Source organism: Papaver somniferum, chromosome 2, assembly GCF_003573695.1.
Source record: "Papaver somniferum cultivar HN1 chromosome 2, ASM357369v1, whole genome shotgun sequence".
In the NCBI taxonomy this organism is placed as follows: domain Eukaryota; kingdom Viridiplantae; phylum Streptophyta; class Magnoliopsida; order Ranunculales; family Papaveraceae; genus Papaver; species Papaver somniferum.
The window spans coordinates 19,478,199-19,485,930 of NC_039359.1; positions in this window are offsets into that span (position 1 = coordinate 19,478,199).

Genomic DNA, 7,732 nt, shown 5'->3' on the forward strand with positions numbered 1-7,732 from the left:
TTTCCAGCATGGATCCACGCTCGTCCGAGGATCGTGTCATATCTTGGATCTTCCCGATTATGTGAAACTTGAACATATTTTTACCTTGATAGTGATGTATCCATAAGAATCTCTGAGCATTCCTTCATGGTCTCTGATTGAAATGTGAGCATGAGTAGCTTCTTGTCGAGTGATGCTTGCGACTCTGAGGGGTTTCAGTGGAATAGTGTTGTAGAAGTGACAACATCGATCAACATTCTCTCAAATTCATTTCCTTGAAGATTGACTGTGGTAAGCAGTCCCCAGTCGTACATCTCTTTGTCTGTGGCTGGAGGATCAGGGAGTGTTTCTGGAATGGATAGTCGTTTCCCAGATACTATATGGTTCAAAGACGCAAACATGTATATCCTTTGATCCTTTGATAGATAAAGCAATTCATAGATGTGCTCGATCAATGACTGAACTGCTTCTTTGTTTGGTTGTTCATAGAGTGTGAAGGTTCTGACTGGAAGAGGATTCTTGTGTACTCCTTCAGTCCCCAGTTGAAGGTATTTTCGCTCAACCTTCTCTTCAAAATATTGCAGTCACCTGTTGGAAGATTGGTGAACTTATGAAGGCAACAATACCTAATATTATTTATTTCTTCTTCGGTCATCTCTCCCCTGTCGATTGGAAATTTTATTCCACCATCTTGAATCCAGACTCCCAGTAACTCGATCACTTCTTCAATGAGAAGAGAGAAGTTTGAGTCTGTATGATCATTTTCCCATTTGTTGATGCTGGGTTGAGGTTTGTGAATTTCAGGAGTGGTTAATCCTTTCTTTGCGCCTTCGAAGGAGCCTTGGTTGTCGTATATTTGAGCAGAAACTTTCCTTTTTCTTCCTTGAGCAACAACTTTCATGGAAGGTTGGAGGTTGTACTGTTTGTTGATTAGGCGTCTGACACTTCCTCAAGCTTCTCGCGGTTCCTCAACTTTTATAGTTCTGGTTCTTTACAATAAGGCCGGAGCAGTAGTTGTTGATCGCTTGGATGCTTTATGTAGTTCTGAGAAAGTCTGGAGCCGGAGATTTTCCAGCAAGGCTCTGTATACTGGGATCATTATGTTGTGTTCATGCTCTCCTAGCGCCTCTAGAAATCGAGAGACGTGTTCTTGAGCGTTCCTTGTTCCGTTATAGACGTTGGGGAAGTGTAGACCTTCGATAGAGGAATTTTTTGCATAGCAACATGATATGGAGGTTGATGATGGTGAACAGATGGTGATGTGTCTTTTCCTCGATCCTCCATGAATCTTTCCAGGTCCTCACGAGTGATGAAGCCTGCAGGTTCCTTTGTTGGTGGGTTATTTGCAGCCTTGTGGACTTCATCATCATCTACAACATGGATCGGAGTGACTTCAGGATCAGCAGCCGAAGATGTTTATTTGGTTTTTCCCTTTTCTCGAGTTTTCTCTGACATCTCCTCAGTGAGAGTTTTGAGATATTTGCATAGATCTTTCTGTGTAGCATCCATGTAAATATGATTTTTGGAAGAGTCTCTTGCACCTTCACGAGATCAGCTATGGTAGGTGGATTTTCTATGATTTATTCGGGAGACCGGCCGAAGAGGGGATTGTCTCCAATGTTGGTTTGAGATGGAGTGATGTCACCAGCGCCGATGTTGGAAGCAGGAGTAGTTTATGGAGTACCACCATTGTTTCTAGTGCTAGGGTTGTTTGTGTTAGGATTTGTAACTGAACCTGAACAAAGATCAACCATTTTATGAAAATGTGAGATTAAAACCGAGAGATTAATCTCCCATTGTTGTCGCCAATTTGTTGATGGGGAAAAACGATTCGCTGGTTTTCTAGGGAACGAAGAGATGATCGAGCGATCGAAGACTCCTCAACCGAGCAAAATGCCTAGCCTCAAACAGATGCAATGTACGTGAGTGCTTTTAAGTTCGATAGATAAATCTGTAGAACTCCGGCCTAAACCAAGTCAATCGCCGTTACAGAGTTAATTCGGTCACAAAGAGGGAAGAGGGTTGATCTGTAGGAGGGAAGCTGAGAAGTGTGTGAGATCAATGGTGGTTTGTGAATGTCTTGTGGGTTTCTGCAAATGATGAATAAGTCTGAGTGATTGAGAGAGTGTTGCTCAGACGATGACTCTTGGTTAGACGATGGATTGTCTGTTCAATATCTCGTGGATTTCTGTGTGTTTTTCGTACTGTTTGTACTTCTCCTATGTTATTCAATCATGGACTCAGAGACTTATGTATATTTCTGGAAAGTGTAAACACATTGATCTCCAGTAAGTGTGACGGTTTCTCGAGTGAAAGAGTAGGAAAGTGGGAAATCATGGTTTCACCAGTTCCTCGTACGTGAGAGGGTTGGTTGATTGTCCACCCACTACTTTGCTAACTCCATCAACTGCTTGCACGACTTACTCACATTTCTCATCGTGGATGAACACACATGTTGTCGGCCTCCATACCAAAACCCTAATGGATATCCCCCATGTGACGTGATTGATTGTCTCATGAACGTGGATTTGACTAGTCATTCATTTGATTTGATTAGAGGATGGGTCTAAGTTTTGTTTAGTGGAGCATGATAGTAGAATTCTCTATGACTCATGAATTGAACATGTCTCTTGGGACGTGGTTCTCTAAGTAAGTGATGTTGATAGTATTGCTCCAGCAATTGATCGATAAATTACTGAATATGAATCGAGCGTCTGAGCAAGTATTCCCATTCGATAAATTACTGAATATTGATAACTGGATCGATATTCGAGCATTTGAGGAAGTATTGCTCGTTCAGTGAATTATTGAATATTGATAGTTGGATCAATATTCGAGGAGATGAGCAAGTATTGCTCATTCGATGAATTAATGGTAGTGTGACCAAATAATAATTAATTAAAATATTTGTAGCTAGACCGAATATTATATAATTAATTTAGATGTTGATTGCTGGATCAATCATAAAATTATTAGTGCTTGAAATTGTGATTCAGCGAGCGTTTGTTCGAAACCCTAATTTTCGATCAATTGTTCGTTAATTGATGAATTACTGAAAATAGGCTATTGAGTAAAGGAGGGACCGACCACATGGGATAATGGACGAACATGTGGCGCCAAAGTGAGCGTGCTCCTGGGTCCTTTGCTGACCAGTTGGTGAAAGAATGATCAAATGCTAGTGTTGATCATTTATTAGAATACCACTCGAGCGAGCGTTAGGTAGTAAAACCTAATTGTGGAGAGGTGAGGGACCAACCAAGGTGACATGAAACCGACCCTTCGTAGTCATGGGACCAGCTTCCAGTCGTTTGAGCGAGTCCCAAGTTGATTGGAGAGAGTTTGGACCCAATGTGAGCGATTGTTAGCAAATTAGGTCAAAGTCGTGAATATATGTGGGACCGGATCCTTGCAAGCTTAGGGATGGCCTTGGTCAGTAAAGGAAGCATGCCCGTGTCACCACGATGTCCGTGTTTCAGTCCTGAGAGTTTTGGTATTTTTTGACGATCGTTCGAGCAATATTTTGGATTTTCAGAAGAGTTTGATCTCGACTGAAACTCTCAATTTTGCTTGAATGAGCAAGAAGAACTTTGCTCATGCGACAGATAATTGGAAAATATTAAAATAATGATATTTTAATTTTTGACGTGGGAAGCCTAGTTGGTCGAGCGACCGTTTTACTTTTTGGCTTTTCCATAGTTTGAGCAATATTTGAGAAAATATTGAAAAACTAGGGTTTTCGGTCAAACGATGGAGTTCCATGAGGTGATGGAAATAATAATATGAGAAAATAAGGAATTATGAGGTATGGGACCGTCCACGGCAAGGGAATGGTCGGCCGGCTAGGTGGCCCGGTCCCGTGTCACCTTTCGCTATTTTTTGTTTGATGAAAGTATGGAAAACTAAGAGTTTTCTGTCAAACGAGGGAGTTTGCTCAAATGAGGGAATCTCTGTGAGATGAGGGAATCCCTGTGAGATGAGGGAGGAAACAAAAATATTAGTGAAAATAAAATAAGGGAGGGGACCGGCCAAGGCATGACCGGCCTGGCGGTGGGCCCGGTCCCATGCTTTTCTTTATTTTATTAATTATTATATTATTTCCATGGGTCGCTCGTTCGTCCATACTTCTATCGTTCGCTCGTGTGTTTGGGTGCTCATTTGTGCATTATTTGTAAGTACACTTGCACCATTTTCTCGGGACTTACTTGATTGTGGAGTATTTATTACTAATCACGAAATTCGGCTGGGAATGATTCATGAAACGGAGTAATAAAATGAGTTGAGCATCTATTACTAATCCATGAAATCCAGTCGGGGAATTTAGGGAATGGAGTAATGAGATAACGTGATTATCAATTACTAATCCATGGGATCAGCCGGGGATCATCCTTCGAACGGAGTAATAAGATAAAATAGATTATCTTCTAGGAATTCAGTCGATGAATGTCATGGTAGAATTAATCTATTGTAGAATCGAGATATGAGATAGTTAAAGCATCATACTCATTTTGAAAGGTGCATAGCCAGGGAACAACGTGCAGCGTTGTTAAACTGAAGGTGTTTTGCCCTCTCAACAAACAGTTATTTATGAAGAGACGCCTTAATCTATACGCGGTCTCTCTACATAGTCAGGGAACATCGAATGAGTGTCGCTGACATCCTGAAGGCGTTTTTCCCTCTCAACAAACAATTATGTATGGAGGAACGCCCAATCGTTCTTCTATGTAGAGGAAGGTCTCTTTATGTAGTCAGGGAACAACGAGTGTCACCGACGTCCTGAAAGCGTTTTGCCCTCTCAACAAATAATTATCTATGGAGGAACGCCCAATCTTTCTTCTACATAGAGATGCACGATGAAATGCGTAGCATCGAACACTCAGCAAGTGGGAGGCCTTTCGAGAAACATATTCATTGTGTCTCTGAGAGGTACTCGATCAGAGATCGTGAAAACGGTTCACGGATCGTAAAAATACAAAGTGTCACATGCGTTCCTGAAGCCGGGTCAGAAACATGCAGTATCATGATTTTACGATTTTAGCCCTTGCTGAAAATCCACCATCAACACCGAGAGATTTGAATCTCTCCGAGATTTTGCAGAGAGATTAGAATCTCTCCGAGATTTTGCGAAGATATTTGAATCTCTCCGGAATTTCGCAGAGAGATTTGAATCTCTCCGAGATTTTGCGAAGAGATTTGAATCTCTCTGAGATTTTGCAGAGAGATTTGAATTTCTCCGAGATTTTGCAAAGAGATTAGAATCCATCCAAGATTTTGTGGAGAAATTTGAATCTCTCCGAGATTTTGCAGAGAGATTTGAATCTCTCTGTGATTTTGAGAAGAGTTGTGAATCTCTTTGAAATTTCGTGGAGAGATGTGAATCTCTCCGATATTTTACCGACGGATCAGAATCTCTATTTGGTCAGCTGGGACTCGTCCTGAGGAGAGAGAAAGGTCATTGTATACCCGATTAATGTCTATGCGAGACTTTGGTTCACTTGCCTTTGACCAGCGTATCTTGCAGAGATGTGCTAGGAATCAATTGAGTCTGTATTTATGGGGCCGACATGACTAGTGTATCTCGTAAGGATGTTCTAGGAGTCTGTCGAAAGGGCCAAGAGGAAGAATGACCAGCGTATCTCGTGGGGATGTCCTAAGAATTATTCTGAATCCTCGGTAAGTCGAGTCAGAGGCTAGAGTAGACATGACCAGTGTATCTCGCGATGATGTACTAGGAATCGACCTTTGATCTCAAATAGGGTGAGTCGTGCCTACATGAGATATGCATATCTCCGCTCTGGGTCATAAGTCCGATGGGGACGTTTTTACGCATCTACAGAGGCTACATGATCCGCATAATCTCGTCGAGGATGTATACTAGGAATCATGGCATCACAATCAGCTGCGTCTCACGAAGACATGTTGGAATTGTGTCTGTTATGGTTCATAAGTCTACTGGGGAAGTTTTACGCTCTATAGAACTTACGTGACCAGTAATATCTCGTCGAGGATGTGCACTAGGAGTCATGGCATCACGACCAGCAGTGTCTCGCAGGGACATATATTAGAAATCGTGGCTAAGAATGCCTTGAGGGCCAAGGGATTAATCTTTCATGAGAGTGGAATTTTTTCCATGGTCTTGAAATGACACTTTTGTCCCTTATCCAAATTTCACTATCTACATTAAGTCCCGTACTCAGAGTGGAACCTTGATTGTTTTATGATGAGTATATAAATGGTTACGAATCGTTCAGGCGCGAAATTGCAACCTTTTTTTTTGCGGAGTCCCCGATGCTTAGTCTTCGTTTGTTTTGATTCTGAACTTGAAATCGATGACTAATGTTGGGGCAGTTTTTATCCGAGTGTTGTCATTGTGAAATCCATGACTTAAGCGTATATATTTGCGATTTAGGATTTATCTGACTAAAACCCTAATTTTCAGCATTGCACTTGATTTTGTAGACGAATGTTGTGACTTCAATATGAACCGCGAAGCTGGGCTAAGATTGTATAAAGGAGAAAATATCTTGAGTTGATGAAAACTGCAAGTCATGGCATATCTCGTTGTCTAATTGGAAGATCCACCTTGCGTCAAAATGCTTGATAGAGTTGAAACTTGGTCACAAGTTAATTATGACTTGTATTTATGTTTTGAACTACGCCAACATTTTGAATTAGGATTTGATGAACCAGTTTTTCTTGATTGCGTCTGAGCATAACTTGCATAATTGTTCAAAACCCTAATTGTTTTCTGGCTAAATATTAAGTTTCGACTCTCTAGAGGAATAAAAGACCTGAACGATCCTTGGATAGCCGTGAGATTGGTGAGACATGATGAGAAAATCTGGAACCTATTTTCGGAAATGTAGAATCTTTGTCCCAGAAAAGTTATGAATTCAGACTTGTATTTTGCTTAAACCCTAATTCTTTTTTTTTTGACTCCTTCAGACACTCTGGAGAGGCTTGAAAAGGCCTGGAATGTGTGTATATATGTTTTGGAGTCGGCACATTGTGTGATGAGAGCTTGTTTAATCCCTTGTACCAATCAGACACCTCTTATTATAGAAATTACATACTTTTGAAACTTAAGGGTATTTTCGTCAAAAACCACTATGAGCTTGATTTTTCTTTGGCATGATAGAAACATGGAGCCTCCTAGGCATACTCATGTCTTGAAATAGGGATTGGCGCGTCTTTGGTCCTGGTTTTGGAAATCATGAATCTGAATTCCTTGTTTCGAGCCAGATTTCCTTTATTTTCTCTGAAATTCTGCCTCCTGGATTCCGTTTCAATTCCATTCTTCTTCGAATACTTAGAGAACTCAATTTCACGTGTATGGGTCCTTTGGAATGATTAGATGAGAGCATGATCGGTCTCTTGCTGTATTAAGGCTTTCTTCTTTGAAAACACTCAAAATTGCAATATAAGGGTATTTTGGTCAAAATCCCTTATGAGCTAGTTTTTGTTAAAGAGTAATGATCTAAAAGAGATTTAAAGAATATTAGATAACCGTCCAAGAGAATGGGATAGGCTCGGTCCCTTCTCTTTTAGAATAAATCCTTTTTTTCCACCAAATTCTTGAAATTAGGGGTATTTTCATCAAAACCCTAATTCTCTTCGACTTTGATCCCTCTGAAAAAATTTAGAGAGAATAAATTACTTCCCGCTGGCCTAGGAGAGCATCCTCACGCATGAAAAGGTATTGTCCACGGTTTGGAGGAATTTTTATAAGAAAGAAAACCCTCAGTTTCCTTATTTG